Source organism: Littorina saxatilis, linkage group LG17 (genome assembly GCF_037325665.1).
Source record: "Littorina saxatilis isolate snail1 linkage group LG17, US_GU_Lsax_2.0, whole genome shotgun sequence".
NCBI lineage: Eukaryota > Metazoa > Mollusca > Gastropoda > Littorinimorpha > Littorinidae > Littorina > Littorina saxatilis.
Genome location: NC_090261.1, coordinates 51,999,522 through 52,018,613, shown reverse-complemented (window position 1 = coordinate 52,018,613; position 19,092 = coordinate 51,999,522). Strand labels below are relative to the sequence as shown.

At 38.6% G+C, this 19,092-nt stretch overlaps 2 long non-coding RNA genes across 4 annotated transcripts in view; one reads left to right on the top strand and one right to left on the bottom strand.

The window, feature by feature from the left end:
• LOC138953893 (uncharacterized) overlaps nt 1-19,092 on the top strand; it is a 283,127-nt gene that overhangs the window by 32,120 nt on the left and 231,915 nt on the right. The gene's annotated exons all lie outside the window — the stretch shown is intronic.
• LOC138953862 (uncharacterized) lies at nt 1,451-8,532 on the bottom strand. Its single transcript, XR_011451630.1, has 4 exons — nt 7,922-8,532; nt 6,890-7,119; nt 5,805-5,969; nt 1,451-4,485 (listed from the first exon to the last, which is right to left on the bottom strand). It is a non-coding gene; the product is annotated as an uncharacterized lncRNA (long non-coding RNA).

Sequence of the window (19,092 nt, the reverse complement as noted above, 5' to 3'; positions counted from 1 at the left end):
GTGTTTTAATTTTAAATGTGTCAAGCGCAAAGAGCATAATTGTAAAGTTATGATGTTGCGCTATATAAATGCTCATTTATTATTATTATTATTATTATTATTATTATTATTATTATTTAAGTTATTGAGACATCCCAGTGCACTAAGGGATTTATAGAGCAAATCGAGAAAATTCATTATTGAACGAAGCGCATAGCGCTGAGTTCAATAATTATTTTCGAGATTTGCTCTATAAATCCCTTAGTGCACTGGGATTGTTTCAATAACGATATTGTCAGTACCGCCATAGAAAAAAGAAGATTCCAAACGCACACTTTGCTACGCGCATTTGAATAGGTATAACTGTGTGGTCAGGTCGTGTACAGTAAGATCTACTTTTGTGTGGGCCGGTGTCTCAAGTGTGTCGTGCTTTCGTCACACGCATTTTAATTTCTGTTGGTAAATTCCAGTGTAGTGTTAAAGCTGAACAGTGATGATCTTTCAGAGAGACCTCATTTGAACTCTGAGAAAGGACTCTGCTCTTCATTATTTGCGATTCGAAACCTTCAGTCGAGCGTCGATGGATTGACTGTGCGGAGTGACTCCCCTTGAATTGACTACCCCACGACACGAAGGACTCGACTGTTCGCACATTTTCAAAATAAATGTGGCATATATCTCGTGTTGTATCTTCACTCATCGGGGAGTCTGATACTAAATATGAACGGTAAGAATGCTCTGAACCCTACACGTATTATATCCCCATCGTTTTTTCGTTCACATTTGCCCAACATGTTAATTTGCTGAGCGGGGTTTATGTCGTCTGCTACTGCTAGGCTAGAACAATCGAACCACTCGCGGCAGTCTGCACTGTCACTGAGTCTGCACGAATAAGGCAGGCTCCCAGCCAGCAAAATTTTGCGCAGCGAATGCGTGTCGCAGTCGCCAAACTCTGCGTAACAACTGCACTGGACGCATGCGTAACGCGCGCGATTTTGCAAAGCGAAATACATGCGTGACACACTCGTTTTCCCTCAGATTACGCAGACCATACGCACCTCCAGCGCACGCTTATTTGACACCAAGACAAATTCGCACTCTCCACGCAGACGTCACGATTGCTTTACGCATTCTCACGCTATTAACGCGCTCTCCACGCAGACGACACGATTGCTTTACGCATTTAACGCGCTCTTGACGCAGATGTCCTAATCATCTTACGCACTCTCCACGCAGATGTCACGAATTATTGACGCATTCTCAGGCATTACGCGCTTTTTACGCTCTCTTCACGCAGATGTCACAATTGCTGTACGCATTCTCACGCATTTGACGCACTCTCCACGCAGATGTCACAATTGCTTTACGCATTCTCACGCATTTGACGCACTCTCCACGCAGATGTCACGATTGACCTACACAATTTTACGCAGACCACACAACCGCTTTACGCACTCACAAACAAATAATGGGCAGTGCACAACATTGTATTGATCCAGAAAGACAAAGGTCAAGCGTGCAGGTTCGATAACAGAGATGATCATAATTATGTACAAGTTCTAAAACAAAAATGCAGTCAAATAAATTGATTAAAACAAAGGAGAGATTTGAATCTCGCTTATTGCCATTGTGACTTCCAGGTTTTAATTTCACTGCATTTTGACATACCAGCAGCACGGAAACAAAAATGATCAAAATACTATTCAAAGCAGAATTCAAATTGGCTGAACAAAGAATAAATAGAACAAAACCCTGATAGTCATCATCGATACGCCGTTGTACATGCAGTGAAGAATCCAGTATAACTTATAAGAGAGAATTTTGATGTACACTCGTCACTATATCACATTGATGTAAACAAATAAATAAATAATTGGCACAGCCTAGGCATAGGCAGCAGTGAGTTGTATCAACATGTTTGAATACAGAACAGCAACAAAAAGAGAAAAAAAGTTCTACAAGCCAGCTAATAGTTGAACTTCAGATTACTAATGATATCACAAACAAACACTTAGTTAATGCCCATTCTCCAGGGATCGAAATCCAGTCAATGTACACCAAACTAGGATAACACATGCATTTAGAATCTATCACGACTGCATAAAACATTGGTATGCAATTCACAAAGCAAGGAACTTGAAACATGAACATTGACATTAAACATACATATGTGCCCCACACACATTTCGGACAAGGCAGCTGAACGAAATTCAGATGTGGATGGAGCACAAAATAATTAGATGGGGCGGCGTGAAAGCATACTGGGACAAGGAACAAGCAAGAGAAAGAGGATAAGAAGATAAAAGGAAGAACAAACCGAAGAATAAGAAAGAAAAAAACAAAATAAGAGAAGGAGAGAGAAAAAAAAAAGGAAAAAAAAAAAAAAAGGAAAAAAAAGGGAGACAATCATATGAATGTGTACCATTTAAATAAAAGAAATTAAAAAAATTACTTTTAAAAAGGAGACATTTCAGGTTTTGATTTGAAGTGTGTTAACATATTCACATATACCAGTAACTTTGCATGGAAAAAAAGTTCACAATGATTTGAAGCAAATTCAAATGCCAGAGAAAAAACAGAACAAAACCCTGATGTCATCATTGATAATCAGTGGTACGTTCAGTGAAGAAAAAACAATTGACACAACCTAGACATGGGCAGCAGTGAGTTATCAAGTTTCACTACACAAAAGTAACAACTACAATAATGAAACAAAAGGTAAAATGCCAGCTAATAGTCAAAATTCAGAACAATGATATCAAAAAGAAACACTTATTCAATGCCCCTTCTCCACTGATATGTATAAGCACACCAACATGACATAAACTCATAAATTTAAAAAACAAGAAGAGCAAACGCTCGATCGAGTCACTTTCGCAGTTCTGAATATTATATGAGGCATCAGATGGACAGGAAGAAATTGCTATTCACAACACAATGAGTCACGTTCACATAAAATTTGAGCCCGGTCACTTTTATAGTTTCCGAGAAAAGCCCAACGTTAAGTTGTGTGTTGCCGAACAGAAAAGGCTAGTTATCTCCCTTGTTTTTCTGATAACGTTCGTAAAAGGCTACAGATGTAAATACTTTGATGTAAAGAATAATCCTACAAAGTTTCAATCACATCCGATGAACTTTGTCAAAGATATAAAATGTCTAATTTTTCCTTTGACGCTGACCTGTGACCTTGAAAAAGGTCAAAGGTCAACGAAACCATCGTTAAAGTGTAGAGGTCATTGGAGGTCACGACTAAACAAAATATGAGCCCGATCGCTTTGATAGTTTCCGAGAAAAGTCCAACGTTAAGGTGGTGTCTACGGACGGCCGGACGGCCGGCCGGACAGACTAACACTGACCGATTACATAGAGTCACTTTTTCTCAAGTGACTCAAAAAACATGACATAAAACTCATAAATTAAAAAAAACTTATCAGACTGCGTAAAACATAGGTTTGCCATCTCAAAATGGATGTAAAACACGCAGCTTACTCACAAAATGATAGACAAGTCTCCAGCGGCCAGCTGCTCAGCAAACAAAATAAGGTGGCGAGGATCAATATAATTGAAATGCATTTTTTTTGCTGTTTCGGAGAGAACTTTGCTTCATTTACCTTACACTGCCTGCATTCAAGGGCTAAATTTTTATCAGGTGCACCAAGACTTACATCTATAGAAATCAAATCATAACGGTTTTAACAGCAAAAAAAAAAAAAGTATATTTCTAGTCTCGCTTCTAAATTCTCAACTCAACTCCAAAAAATAATAAAGAACAACAAAAACCCGCATCATGCATTGTCTCCTTCAAGCTGCCTAGGTTGTTTGCGTTCGACTCCCATAAATGACAAGGAATTGTTAAAACCTTTTCTTTCTATTTGTTCACTTTTTGTTTTCTTCTTTTCTGAACTCTTTATACTTGTATTTTATTCATTTTAATTTAGCCTGAAGGTTTGAGTCGTGTATTAAAAATCGAATATAGTGTGTAAGTGCCCTTGAACAGCTTTTCCAGAATCATGTATTCTATATTTTTAGTATGGGATACCCACAAGAAAAGTTCAAATGCATCCATGCGTCTCCACTGATAGTAATGGTAGTTGAGCACTTCCAGTTTAGTCTTCTGTCGTTCTGACACAACCTAAAAGGGTACATCATGTCTGAACATCATCTGTAGAAGAGTGTGAAGTTTAAAGCTTAGCTTAAATAATGTCCAACAAAACCCCAGACTCTTCTGTACATTACCCATCAGCCACACAGACCTGAACTGTGAAATACAATTACTCACTAGCAATTTCTCAGGCGAGTCAAATCTTACATTCATCAAATTTTTGCAACTAGCATTGTAAATAAGCCTACAGAGATTACAAAGTTCAATTACTGCAAACCAAATCATGAAGGCTCTTCCATGGCCTGTGGTCTCTTTCTTTTATCACAGGCTTCCAAAAACCAGTCTTGAACGGCCGTCTTCAAGGTCTTGACCTGTGGCACCCGTACAGCTTCACGGAACAGCCTCTGCATGACAAAACAAAAAATAACATGAACTTAGATCATCAAACAACTATCACTGATTTGAGAAAAGTCTCAAGTTTATTTCCTGACGCCTGTAAACTTGCTAAAAATCATACAGACACACAAACTTGCATACACACCATACGCTTTTACAACACACCAACTATACTTGAGTTAGGAAATTACAACACATTGTAATCCTTGTAGAAGAGAAGTAAAAAAAAATACCTACCCTAATATTTGTTTTAACCCTTTCGCTGCCAATCAAAACTTGGGTATGTGCATTCCTGACTGCCAGGGAATATTGGAGTTTGGGGTGTAATAATTCACAAAAAAATCTAGCTTCAAACTGGCAGTAGGTAGGTAAGTAAAACCTATGTTGTTTTTAAAGGAAATTGAACCAAGAATCTGTTTTTAGTGTCTAATCATGGAAATGATAATTAGTTTGGCTTATAATGATGTTTAAATATGAACTTTTGAAAAATCAGCCCGGCGCATCTTCCGGTGCCTGTGGATCAAACACAGGTGGCTGTTTTGCTCGCTCCAAGAAAGGATTATAATCACTGTCATCTACCTGTTTCCAACGAATTGTCCGAAAGAAGATCTCCCCCTTCCCCTGTCAGTATCCATAATCATTTGCACCGCCTGTAGCGTCAGTCCGGCTTTGTTTTTCCCTACTAGGGCCTGGTCGACAGTCACCGTTAGCCATTTTGACGAGTCGAGATTTCTCTCCCATACCCTGTCGACAAGGCCGAAAATAGCCTTCAAACGCAAAACCGCGTCACCATTTATGTTTATTCATGAGAATGAGGTATCCTACCAAGCCATTGGCTGCTATTTGTGTGTCAGCAGTGACGTAGCATTTCTGGAAAATCCCGGAACGGAGAAGACGGGTTTACCCGTCCTAAGGCGCTGCGGCTGCACAAGCGCATGACTGGTATACCCGTCATAAGGCAGTCAAGTGGTTAAAGTTACCTTTACTATGACTTTTTCTTTGGGGGCCTTCGGAAATTCATAATACATGTACTGTGACGTGCAGACGCATATGTGACGACATCATACCGTTTGCTAACATCCTTATTTCGTATGTAGTCGAAAATCCATGACACTGACAAATGAGCTCAGGAACTTGGCTTCTAGCAATTTAATGTTAAGCGTAAAAGCTTTGACAACTATCATTCACATGTGAAACATGGCAAATTTAAAATTGATTCCAAAGAACAAAATTTGAGACAGAAATAACTTGTTGTTTTGTAGACATGGATTTTATCTTCTTCCTAAAAGGACCAGGATGATTTTACAAATTATGAAAAACAACTCACTGTCGATGGCTTTTAGTCGCAGCGTACACCATGGTCTCTTTCCCTGCCCTCCCCCAGAGCCCCCTGTCAGCAACCGTGTAGCCTATGGAACACCTTCGTCATCACAGCATCAGTAGTCGTCTTTAGTTCATGTCCACCAACCACACCGAGCTCATGGTCATGGATCTGAAACAAACAAAACAAGCCAACTGAATTCCAAAAATCAAATATTCAGACAGCTCTTCTTCACATACAAACAATTCAATCTGGAAGCATCATACTGTCACCTGGAACAAAAAATCAATAATCGCACTTGCTTTAAAAAAAAAAAGTTTTCAGAAGAGCAAATGGTGATTGAGTGTAGCATTGTCATAAAATGTAATCACACACCTCAGGTGACCTGCATCAATCATTCAATACTATCTCACAAATCTTCATTTGGAAAGCACAAACATAGTTAGAAGAGAGCGTCAACCGTGATACTATTCAGTGTGGACAATTTTTTTCTGACCCATAATCCGATGCCTACACAAAGTGAGAATCAGAACTCACAAGAAGGCACTGTTGCATGTTTGTGATTATTTGCTTGAGTGTAGCACTTGCAATTTTGAACTTGAGTTGAGGAAACAGCGTAGCAATTTCTGTTACATCCCTGAAAACCTAGCAGATGGCAGCTCTGGCCACAGAGCAATATTTGCATTATTTCTCACAGATGCAATGATCACAGAAAACAAAGTGGTGCATGCATTTTCCGCACCCCACATGAGAAAAAGAGGCCCATCATTGTGCGTACCCATAAGCATAGTTTTATCATCAAAATGTGTTGGTTAAATTCACAAATGTGACCAATACGCATAAACCTTGCATGAATTCCCAGGATAATGGGAAACTGGTCATGACTGAGAACTGATGAACAGTTAAGATACACCCGTGAACCGTGATGACATCTGGCATCCTCCAAAAAGCACACACTCAAGGTAACATTTAAAGCCTAAAGAGCGTCTAACAATAACATGTCACTCTCACAAGATCTTGCTACAGTTATCTGGGGAAAATAGCACAGGCATGACTGGTCTGCTTCAACAATAGCATTCAAAGCCACCTACCAGTGATCACTCCTTCGACAGATCCATCATGTGCCTTCAACATCTTCCACACTCAACAGTAAAAAGATGACTCCATCGAACAGTAGCACAGGCTCTGGCTCCACCATGATTCTTTGGCGACCAATTACTAAATTAGTCGCATCAGGTCCATCTGCTCCTGTAGAACCTTCTCCAGCAGCAAGAACTGATGTTTATCTTGCCGCTCTGCTCTGCTCGTAGTCTTGTGTCCGCTGAATGGAAGAAAAGAAGAACAAAAAGTCATTTACATGAAGCAATACATATTTTAGACAATCTGTCGGCCTGAAAAGAAACCATCAGCACTAAAAAACAATCTGAGCAAATGTTCAAAGTAAACGTGACATCTCTATATTTTTGAATTCAGGAGAAGATGAGGAATATATATATTGCAATCAATTTTTAAAGGGGCATACAGAGTGGCATTTGATGGGGTAAAAAGATGTAGGGACTCAGCAGTTGGAGATGAAAATTTTTGTGTGTATTTACTTCAAGCAGATTTTTTTAAAAAATTTTTTTTTAGACAGAAGAACAAACACACACTAAAAATCCTTGTTTAAAGTTGAACTGACCTTAACTTTTCCTCCAAACACTAGAACTTTTTGTATTCATTCAAAAATATTCATCAAAAAGGTTAAATTTTAAATTCAATTTTGCAGACTTTGGATGAAAAGTTACTCTTCTCTGGCATCCCGCGGACACAGTTCACACTTTCTCATCAATGAGATGCCTGTGTTAATTAAAAACAAACATCAATAAAACTATTAAAATAAAATAAAAATTTAAATATAAAAATAAAATCGACCAACCGCCCCCACCCGATTTTTTTTCCCTTTGCTGGAAACAATACATTTGTTTCACTAAAACAGTAAAAGAGATCAGCTGAATTTGTTTGACACATCTGGTTATAACTAAAAGAATAAAACACAAAATAAGCCAAAGTCACAGAACAAAAAGACGCTGTCAGTGTCACTATCAATGACTCTGAATGAGACACTCATTGCTATCGAGCCATACCTGTTCATCTTCACCTTGCCGGGACGGAACGACAGTCTGCGTTACTGGCATCGGTGGCGGTGTTAAGGTCACTGTCCATCTCAGCTTTCTTCACCTTCAGTTCAAACAAGCAGTGAGCACCGTCATACTCAAGTCAAAGCTTTCTGAAAAAATAAATACTTGGAAGTTAAATAGGATCACATTGATTCCCAAACCTAACAGTAACAGTAACACGCAAACATCAAAACTGGAATATTAATGATTAAATATAAGCATCTCAATTTCACTAAATTAGTATATTTATTTTCTCTGTGATGTATTTTTTATTTTTATTTCAAAAAAATCTGTTTTTCAACTTTATCACTGCACACGCTGACACAGCCTCTGCCTGCCTCTCTAGTCTATGCATGCCTCGGGAACAAGGGTAATTTTTCTCTTTTCCGAGACTCAGACACAGAATATTCCACTATGACTATGAGTCTATGTCAGTATGCGGAACTGAAAGTTGAACATCTGTGGAAAAATAAAAAGATACAAATAAAAAAAAAACAGATATATGAAGAGCCTATTAGTATTACTACTAAAGCTCCTGACAACTGCTGCCGCAATGACTCGACCAGATTAGGAACCAACCAAAGTTCACCAAGAAACAGACAATGAGACATAAAATGATAAACGAAAATTCAGTTTTTATGGTGCTGTGAGCGACCCGCGAATCGGGATTCGGATGGTATTTTCACTCTTCCACAACTCCTTAAAAACAAACCACTGCATCAATCAACTTTATGTTTTTGGAAAAGTTAGTTCATTCATCCATCTTTCAGACAAAACAAACATGAATGAATAGAACAGTGTTCTTCTAGGCGGAAAAAAAATCGAAAGTGTGAGAAATTCTCTCTGCCATCAAACTCGGAAGCCGAAGCCGCGAGCTATCAAAAATTCAAATTCCCAAATCTTTCCTTCAGTTGATCAACTTACCTATTCTTGAAAGAAGTCAATCTTCATTTCAGAGAGAAGGATAAGATTACCTTGCATCCAATAAGCAAGTCAAAAATACAAGTCAATATGAAGAAAAAGCAAAAAAACGCCGATACAATGTGGATTTGTCGTGACAGACTTCTTGCCAACAGGAAGTTGGAGATTGTCTGACAGACAAGGGAAATAACTTCAATAAATTGCTCTTTTCAGTCAAGGTAACTGTCTCCCCTGAAATTGAACTTAGATTTTCTTCCAAAGCAAAATAAAATAAAATGAAAATATGCTGAGAACAAATTTTATGTAACCATTAACATCAGCCTTTATTTTGAGTAGATAATTAGTTTCAAAGTTACTTTAGTTTACATTTTTTTGTTTAATCTGAATTTTTTAAATGTTTTTATCGTTTTGTTATGGGTGTTCATATAGATTTCAGTTATCTTTTCTGTTCATATAATATTTTTATTATGCTTTGCCTAGATTTTTCCACGACATTATTTTGTGGAAAGCTGATTCCTACAACAATACCAAATCCCCATTACAATAATTATATTACATGCTAAAACAATTATAATGATAATACAAATTAAAATAATCATATTTATTTTAAGATAAAAATAATCAGGATAACAATTAAGCAAATAAATGTTGGTAATAACAAAATGATTAAATAAAAATTAAATGGGAAAACCATTACATAAAATAAAAATATTTTTATTAAACTTTTAAATGCATTTTTTTTAACCGAAACTGTCTTAAGATAAACTGAAAAATAACGGATTGAAAGTTTTTATGCAATTTAAAAAAAAAAAAAAAAAAAAGAAGTTTTTGAAGAAGAATAACTATTCATAACCAAAATTTAAAAGTAAATATTTTTTAATAACATAAAATATAATAAATTATTTCATGAAGTAAATGCATAAACCCACGGTATAAAATTAGGAAAAACAAAAATTGCAATCACCTTTTCATTGAATCCATGCGTGCTAAACACTGCGTGGTGAAGTCGTTTCGAATGCGACAATCTGCGTAAAAGTTGGCGAAAAGTAACGCGCGCGAAGCGAAGGTGTCACGAGGCCGTACGCATCCCCGCATGAAAAACGCAGAAATAACGCATGCGTCACGCAGAATCATGCTGGCTGGGCTGGTAATAAGTCTTATAATTATATGGTAAGAACGTTCTGAACCCTACACGTTTTCGATTACGATTGTTCTTGCCTTGAAATAATAATTCGGAAACCATTCATTTACTGAACTGATGCAGTCGTATTTCAGTGTAGTCTGCTAGAGTCGATCGAATCAGTCTTCCAAATGCTGTGTACGTTATCGGAATAACACTTGTGTTTTCTGTTAGCCGCTGGGAATTGTATACTAACTCATCATTTGGAAATGTGGATGATAAGCTACATGCCACTAACACGGCATATTATGAGAAGAATCTATGCAAGTCGGCGAAAATGAGATGAAACACAGCGGCTTCTAGTTTTAGATCACTGGCACTGGCACAGGCACATGCAATCTGTCAGAAAAAAAACCACTTCTGCTTTAATTGAGAAGCAGGGAATTTATGGTCATTTGGTATTGTGGAGAATATAAGCTACATGTCATTAATTAATTCTGAGGATGAGAGTACAGTCTCGCTTTGGCAAAGGGCGTAAGAATACGCTCTGTGGAAAAGTTAGCGCACTCCAAGAGTGCGCTAACAGATTTAAGCGCATCGCCATTAGCCAATCAACTGGTTCACATCAGTCATGTGACACCAGTACTTACTGACAATTATTATTATTATTTAAGTTATTGAGACATCCCAGTGCACTAAGGGATTTATAGAGCAAATCGAGAAAATTCATTATTGAACGAAGCGCATAGCGCTGAGTTCAATAATTATTTTCGAGATTTGCTCTATAAATCCCTTAGTGCACTGGGATTGTTTCAATAACGATATTGTCAGTACCGCCATAGAAAAAAGAAGATTCCAAACGCACATTTTGCTACGCGCATTTGAATAGGCATAACTGTGTGGTTAGGTCGTCAGTGTACAGTAAGATCTACTTTTGTGTGGGGTGTCTCAAGTGTGTCGTGCTTTCGTCACACGCATTTTAATTTCTGTTGGTAAATTCCAGTGTAGCGTTAAGCTGAACAGTGATGATCTTTCAGAGAGACCTCATTTGAACTCGGAGAAAGGACTGTACTCTTCGTTATTTGCGATTCGAAACCTCCAGTCGAGGTTCGACGGATTGACTGTGCGGAGTGACTCCCCTTGAATTGACTCGAAGTCGAAGGACTCGACGGTTGCACATTTTCAAAATAAATGTGACATATTTCTCGTGTTGTATCTTCACTCACCGGGGAGTCTGATACTAAATATGAACGGTAAGAATGCTCTGAACCCTACATGTTTTATATCCCCATCGTATTTTAGTTCACATTTGCCCAACATGTTAATTTGCTGAGCGGGGTTTTGTCGTCTGCTACTGTGCTAGGCAAGAGCAATCGAACCACTGCAGTCTGCACTGACTGAGTCTGCACGCATGAGGTAATAAGTCTAATATATATGGTAAGAATGTTCTGAACCCTACACGTTTTCGATTACGATTGTTCTTGCCTTGAAATAATAATTCGGAAACCATTCATTTACTGAACTGATGCAGTCGTATTTCAGTGTACATAGTCTGCTACGTATGACAGAGTCGATCGAGTCAGTCTTCCAAACTGGTCTGGCTGGTACGTTATCGGAATAACACTTGTGTTTTCTGTTCGCCGCTGGGAATTGTATACTAACTCATCATTTGGTAAAGTGGACGATAAGCTACATGCCACTAACACGGCATATGAGAAGAATCTATGCAAGTCGGCGAAAATTAGATGAAACACAGCGGCTTCTATTTTAGATCAGTAGCACTGATGCAATCTGTCAGAAAAAAACAAAACACTTCTGCTTTAATTGAGAAGCAGGGAATTTATGGTCATTTGGTATTGTGGAGAATATAAGCTACATGTCATTAATTAATTCTGAGGATAAGAGCACAGTCTCGCTTAGGCAAAGGGCGGAAGAATACGCTTTGTGGAAAAGTTAGCGCACTCCAAGAGTGCGCTAACAGTTTTAGCGCATCGCCATTAGCCAATCAACTGGTTCACATCAGTCATGTGACACCAGTACTTACTGACAATTATTATTATTATTAATTAAACTGCTAGATTAACTTTATTTGTGATGTAAGTATTAAGGCATGGTCCTGTGTAACTTTTCGAACTTTATTTGACGACATACATTTGACAACAGAGTACCCCCCGTGGGGACCGGCACGGTTGGCCTAGTGGTAAGGCGTCTGCCCCGTGATCGGGAGGTCGTGGGTTCGAACCCCGGCCGGGTCATACCTAAGACTTTAAAATTGGCAATCTAGTGGCTGCTCCGCCTGGCGTCTGGCATTATGGGGTTAGTGCTAGGACTGGTTGGTCCGGTGTCAGAATAATGTGACTGGGTGAGACATGAAGCCTGTGCTGCGACTTCTGTCTTGTGTGTGGCGCACGTTATATGTCAAAGCAGCACCGCCCTGATATGGCCCTTCGTGGTCGGCTGGGCGTTAAGCAAACAAACAAACAAACAAACAAACCCCCCGCGGGTTAGGGGGAAGAATTTACCCGATGCTCCCCAGCATGTCGTAAGAGGCGACTAACGGATTCTGTTTCTCCTTTTACCCTTGTTAAGTGGTTCTTGTATAGAATATAGTCAATGTTTGTAAAGATTTTAGTCAAGCAGTATGTAAGAAATGTTAAGTCCTTTGTACTGGAAACTTGCATTCTCTCAGTAAGGTAATATATTGTACTACGTTGCAATTTTTTTATTAGTGCTTTTGTGAACAAGAAACAATTAACAAGTGGCTCTATCCCATCTCCCCCCTTTCTCCTATCCCATCTCCCCCCTTTCCCCGTCGCGATATAACCTTCGTGGTTGAAAACGACGTTAAGCACCAAATAAAGAAAGAAAGATTGGATAGCAATTTCATTTATGCTGACATTCTAATTAGCTAGCACACATGTCTTCAAATGCTTCAGAGGCATGAAGCATGTTGATTGTCCCAAAGTCATTCAGAATTCCCCAAAGTGCATGTATTGTATTATTGTAAACGTTTTCTTTTTTTTACGGCGTTCTTTGATAATGAATTCAGATGACTACTTCGTGATGGTTCTTGGAACACATAAAAAAAAAACTCTGCTAATACCCGGGCGAAGCTGGTTCCTGACTGCTAGTATATATACAAACTAGATGAATACCCGCTTCGCCGGGTAGCCGGCTTCGCCGGGAAGAAGTAGAGCCGAATACCCGGCTTGAGTGGCGCACCGTACGCCGGCTTCGCCGGGTCCGAACCATGGACCCGCCAAGCTTAGGTCCCACCCAGATTCGTGGAATGGGAACAGCACGAACATGATTCAGTGGCCATAATGCGAATGATCATATCATGTCGTGTTCCATCCTTGTCGACTACGCCGAATGTAACCGTGTGCCGAAACACCACAATCACCTTTGGAGGCGAAGTCCACTCAAACAGGATTGAGAAAAGTAGAGCTAATCTCAAAGCCCTTTTAAAACTGTTATGGCTTTTCAGAGGAAGGCCAGAACATACAGCCACATCAATGCCGCCAGACCACATCACACACAGAACTCTACAATACACAGGTGTTGCATATATATATATGTATACATATATAGAGATAGATGACAGTGTATGTTTCGCGTGGCTATAAATTGATTCGACCTTTGCACTTTTACAGTGAGGACAACTTACGGGTGCAAGGAAAGCGTTGGCTGAGGTGCACGAAGATCTAAGCGGGTGACAACCATTGGGTGGTAACTTGGTGAGAGTTGTCACCTTCTTGGGGGCTAACCGACTTGGGTCTCTCCCTCCCACTTGGTCGCGGTGCACGAAGCCGTCTCGGTCATTTACCCTACTGTGTCGGAGGTTATAAATAGATTCGGGAAAGTGACTTGAGTGGCCTTAGTGCGCATGCGCTGATCATGGTGTCTACCGTGGAGCCATCGGGAATCCAAGGGAAATAAAGAAAACTTGACTATAATTATCAGAAAAGGGAAGGGCAGTGACCAAAAATAAATGATACAATATTTCTAAATGTGGATAAGCACTGAGGCGAAAAACTAACGTGTGTCTGTTTTTGAGCGCTTTTAGGGCACAGAAATTAGTCTTGGGGTTGGGTGAAGAGGGAGATGCAAAAAAAAAAACTAACTAAAAAACTACTGCGAATTTTGGTTATTTTTAATCAAAATTTTGTTTGTATTATAGAGTTATATCTGAGGTTTCACAGATTTTCAATTTGCACTGATACACTGGCCTCGAATGAATCCCTCGGTAATGCTTTTAGGTCGACGGCCGAACCAAAATCATCCTGTTTTGTTTTGAGCAATGGGTCTTTTTTTTTCTTCACATTTTAATTCAGCTTCATTGTACTCAGAAGAAATTCTTTTAATGTGATGACAAAAACATTAGATAGACGTTTGCTCGGAGAACGTTTGTCAACACAGCAACAATTAAAAAAACAAGTCGCGTAAGGCGAAAATACAATTTGATTTGGTTTAAGCGTGTTTATTCAAATTCTCATACACACGTTTCAAACAATAACAACATTGAGAACGTTAACAAGCAGATTGCTTATGGACACGTTCTTGAACTTATAATCAATACACATTCAGATAGCAAAACATGGCGAACAAGTGATAGCTTCAACACTTATCTTGATAATCTTTAATTATATTTTATACAAATAGGGTAAGAGAGGGAGAGAGAGAGAGAGAGAGAGAGAGAGAGAGAGAGAGAGAGAGAGAGAGAGAGAGAGAGAGAGAGAGAGAGAGGGAGAGAGAGAGAGGGAGGGAGAGAATGCCTGGCTACATCAATTGCACAGTTAATATAATATCAGCCGAAGCGATTAGTTAACATAACATAGTCTTGTACAACAGAGAATATTTTCGTGTTCAAAGATATAGTTAAATCGGTATTTCCAAACAAGAGTGTTTTGCAGTCCAGAACGTGTGTTGGCAGACTATTGAATAAAATGGTTCTATGTTCTTTAAATTTTGGACAGTGTAATAAGAAATGTTCAGAATCTTCCGGGCATGCTCCACACGTACATTCTAAATTATCAGAGAGGTGTCGGTTAACTAAGTCTTGTTGCAAATCGCTCATGTTTAATCTCAACCTGCTGTGAAGTACCTGTCCCTGGCGGTTGCCTAAATAATAATACGGTGGAACAACAACATCTCCATCGGTCAAATACCTTTTAAATTCACCAACTGACTGCGTTTGTTGTATATTTTCTGGAAGATTATTCCACAAAGCTGTCGTTGAAGGAAAAAATGAAGATTTATATAACTCACTTCTGCACAATGGAAACTTACGTTCAAGAGGGCGTCGTCTGTGGTAAGGATTTACATCGGAAACCAGGACCGGCAGTTTGGAATATAAATATTCTGGGGTTAAACGATTTACAATTTTATAATACAGCAAAAGTTTATGACGACGTCGCCTTTCTTTCAGGGGCACAAAACCCGATTCGTTATACAGTTTTTGGTGGCTTGTGCCACGTACTGCACCTACAATGATTCGGATTGCATCGAGATGCAATGTCTCCAACTCGTCTGCCAAACACTGTGTACAGTTATCCCAGATAACGTCCGCATAATCAAACAATGGTAACATAAAGGATTTATATATAACTTCAAGTGATTTTCTGTTTAAACGATGCTTGAATAAACCAAAACACGCAATTGACTTTCTACATTTAGCAATTAGACTTTTTATGTGGGAATCCCATTTACAATTACCTTGTAGAATGACGCCAAGGTGCTTGTGATTTTCAACATCAACTAAGTGTGCATCTTCGAAATACAATGGTGGAAGTAAAACATTTTGTTGCCTACAAATGTCCAACAATTCTGTCTTTTGACAATTAAAAGTGACTTTCCATTTAGAAGCCCATGTGCGAATTTTATCCAAATCAGAATTCAAAATCTCTGCTCGTACATCATCGTTATCTAAACTTAAATACATACTCGTATCGTCTGCAAAGAGTTTCAACACTGATTCAAGACCAACACCAATATCGTTAATATAAATGAGAAATAAAAGAGGTCCTAAGACAGAACCCTGAGGGACACCAGCAGAAGGGGTAGCATAACTTGATTTGGTTCCTTTCAATACTACTGCTTGTCTGCGATCGCTCAAGTAATGTTCAAACCAAACAAGCAAGGGACCTCTTATACCTATCGCCTCAAGCTTGTGGAGCAGACCGCGATGCCAGACTTTATCAAAAGCTTTGGATACATCAAAAAATATTGCCTGTGACATAATGTTTTTATCAAGTGCAACACAAAAATCATCATATATACTCAATAGCTGATAAACAGTCGAATCACCAGCAATAAAACCAGATTGGCAGTGTGTAATCAAATCATAATTTTTCAAATAACCAAACACACGGATTTGTATACATTTTTCAAGCACCTTCCCAATACAACTCAGCAAAGAGATTGGACGGTAGTTGGAACAAGCACTCCTATCGCCTTTCTTAAAAATGGGCGTAATGTGAGCAGTTTTCCAGACAACTGGAAAAACACCCTCAGACAAGGATCTGTTAAAGAGAACTGTAAGCGGTGGAACGATAACAGGTAATCCATCTACAAGGAATTTATTATGTATTCCGTCAGGGCCCACGGCCTTGGATAAATTTAAATTCCTTAACACTTGGACAACTTCAGCTTCTGTTAATTCAAAAGTCGATAAAGATGTATTACACCAATTTGCCTCGGGCAGGGGATCGTCTGGATTTTCAACTTTAGACTGGCTTTCAAAATACTTATTAAACAAAATCGTTTTTTCACAAATGTTATCAATAATTTTTCCATTATCTTCTAGCGGTGGAATTTCGTTACATGCAACACCTTTTTTCTTCAAGAAGGAATTAACAAGTTGCCACCAATTTTTGCTTCCGAAGTTCTGTTTACAATTTATCCTCTCATCAAGTTCTAGAAAATAATCTCTTTTTCTTTTACGAATTTCATCTGTATACTGATTTCTAGTCAGGCGGAATAATGCCCACTGCTCAGGTGTATTTAAGCGCTTAGCAACTTGATGTATACAATTTTTTGCGTTTCGTAATTGTAAAATATGTTCAGTCATCCATGGGGCATCATCTTCACGTACTGTTATTATCTTAACAGGCATACATGTTTTTGCAACACGGAATAAATGTTCAGAAAACAAGGCAGCAGCTTCGTCAATGGACGCATTTAAAACTGTGTTCAAAAGATCAATGTTGTTCAATTCAAACAAAAATGTATCAACATCTAACTTGGCATAATTATATATAGTCCTTTTGAACTGACCTTTTTTTAATCTCTGTGACGTTAATTTTACACATGGCACAGAATGGTCACTACAAATGGGGGGTAACACTACAACTTCACTGATTAAGTTTATACTCGTGGTCAGTATCAGATCGATGCATGAGGATTTAGTTTCTGTAATACGTGTGGGTTCAGTAACGAGCTGGTGCAGATTGTTTTTTTGTATTAAATTAAGAAAGTGGGGAGATGGATTATTCAAAAAATCTTCGTTAAAGTCTCCAAGAATTAGAAATTTATGTGGTGTTCTCATTACTTGCTTTACAGATTCGTCAACCAAGTGCCAATAATCAACCCGAGAGTCTGGTGGTCGGTAAAATGAACCAACCAGCACAGTTTCTTGCAATAATTTAGTTTCTACCCAGACTGCTTCAAGGCCTGGAATTAACAAATCAGGCCTTGGTTTGCAAATAAAATCGTTTTTCACATAAACAGCTACCCCTCCATATCCATCTGGCCTATCAAGACGCACTGGGGGATGAAATCCTTTGAGGCATAAACTGTCGTTTGATATCGAGTCACACAACCAAGTTTCTGACAAAGTCACAATATCGTGCTTTTTAACTTCACATTGTAAAATATCAATCTTGTTTCGCAAACTACGTACATTTATATGCAAAATAGAGGTATCTTTAACATGCTCTCTACCAGGCGGGCCTGGGTTTGGGTGGACATCTCCTGACAATAAAACCATCAGCAAAATGACAAAAACATGTGTCACAAAACTATGCACGAATATAATGTTCCAAAGCATATGCCCGTAACGCTTATTTCCAATTGGTTGACTAAGATAGGAAGGTTGCGATTTTGAGTCGGGTATGGGGTTTAAGGGTGTGGAGTTGAAACATTCAATATTTTTCTCGTACAATATTTAGTCAAGTAGCTGTCGAACTCACAGAATGAAACTGAACGCAACGCAACGCAGCAAGACCGTATACTCGTAGCATCGTCACTCCACCGGCCGTGGCAAAGGCAGTGCCCGTGGAATTGACAAGAAGAGCGGGGTATTCGTTGCGCTGAGAAGGATAGCACGCTTTTCTGTACCTCTCTTCGTTTGAACTTTCTGAGCGTGTTTTTAATCCAAACATATCATATCTATATATTTTTGGAATCAGGAACCGACAAGGAAGAAGATGAAAGTGTTTTTAAATTGATTTCGAAAAAAAAAATTTGATAATAATTTTTATATATTTAATTTTCAGAGCTTGTTTTTATTCCGAATATAACATATTTATATGTTTTTGGAATCAGCAAATGATGGAGAATAAGATAAACGTAAATTTGGATCGTTTTATAAATTTTTATTTTTTTTTACAATTTTCAGATTTTTAATGACCAAAGTCATTAATTGATTTTTAAGCCACCAAGCTGAAATGCAATACCGAACCCCGGGCTTCGTCGAAGATTACTTGACCAAAATTTCAACCAATTTGGTTGAAAAATGAGGGCGTGACAGTGCCGCCTTAACTTTCACGAAAAGCCGGATATGACGTCATCAAAGACATTTATCAAAAAAATGAAAAAAACGTTCGGGGATTTCATACCCAGGAACTCTCATATCAAATTTCATAAAGATCGGTCCAGTAGTTTAGTCTGAATCGCTCTACACACACACACACACACACAGACACACACACACACACATGCACATACACCACGACCCTCGTTTCGATTCCCCCTCGATGTTAAAATATTTAGTCAAAACTTGACTAAATATAAAAATAGGACGATATAGATTGTTAAATAAAAGGATCTGTGTTTCAGCATTCTGTCTCATCGTCAATGTTAACTGTTGCACTTCACT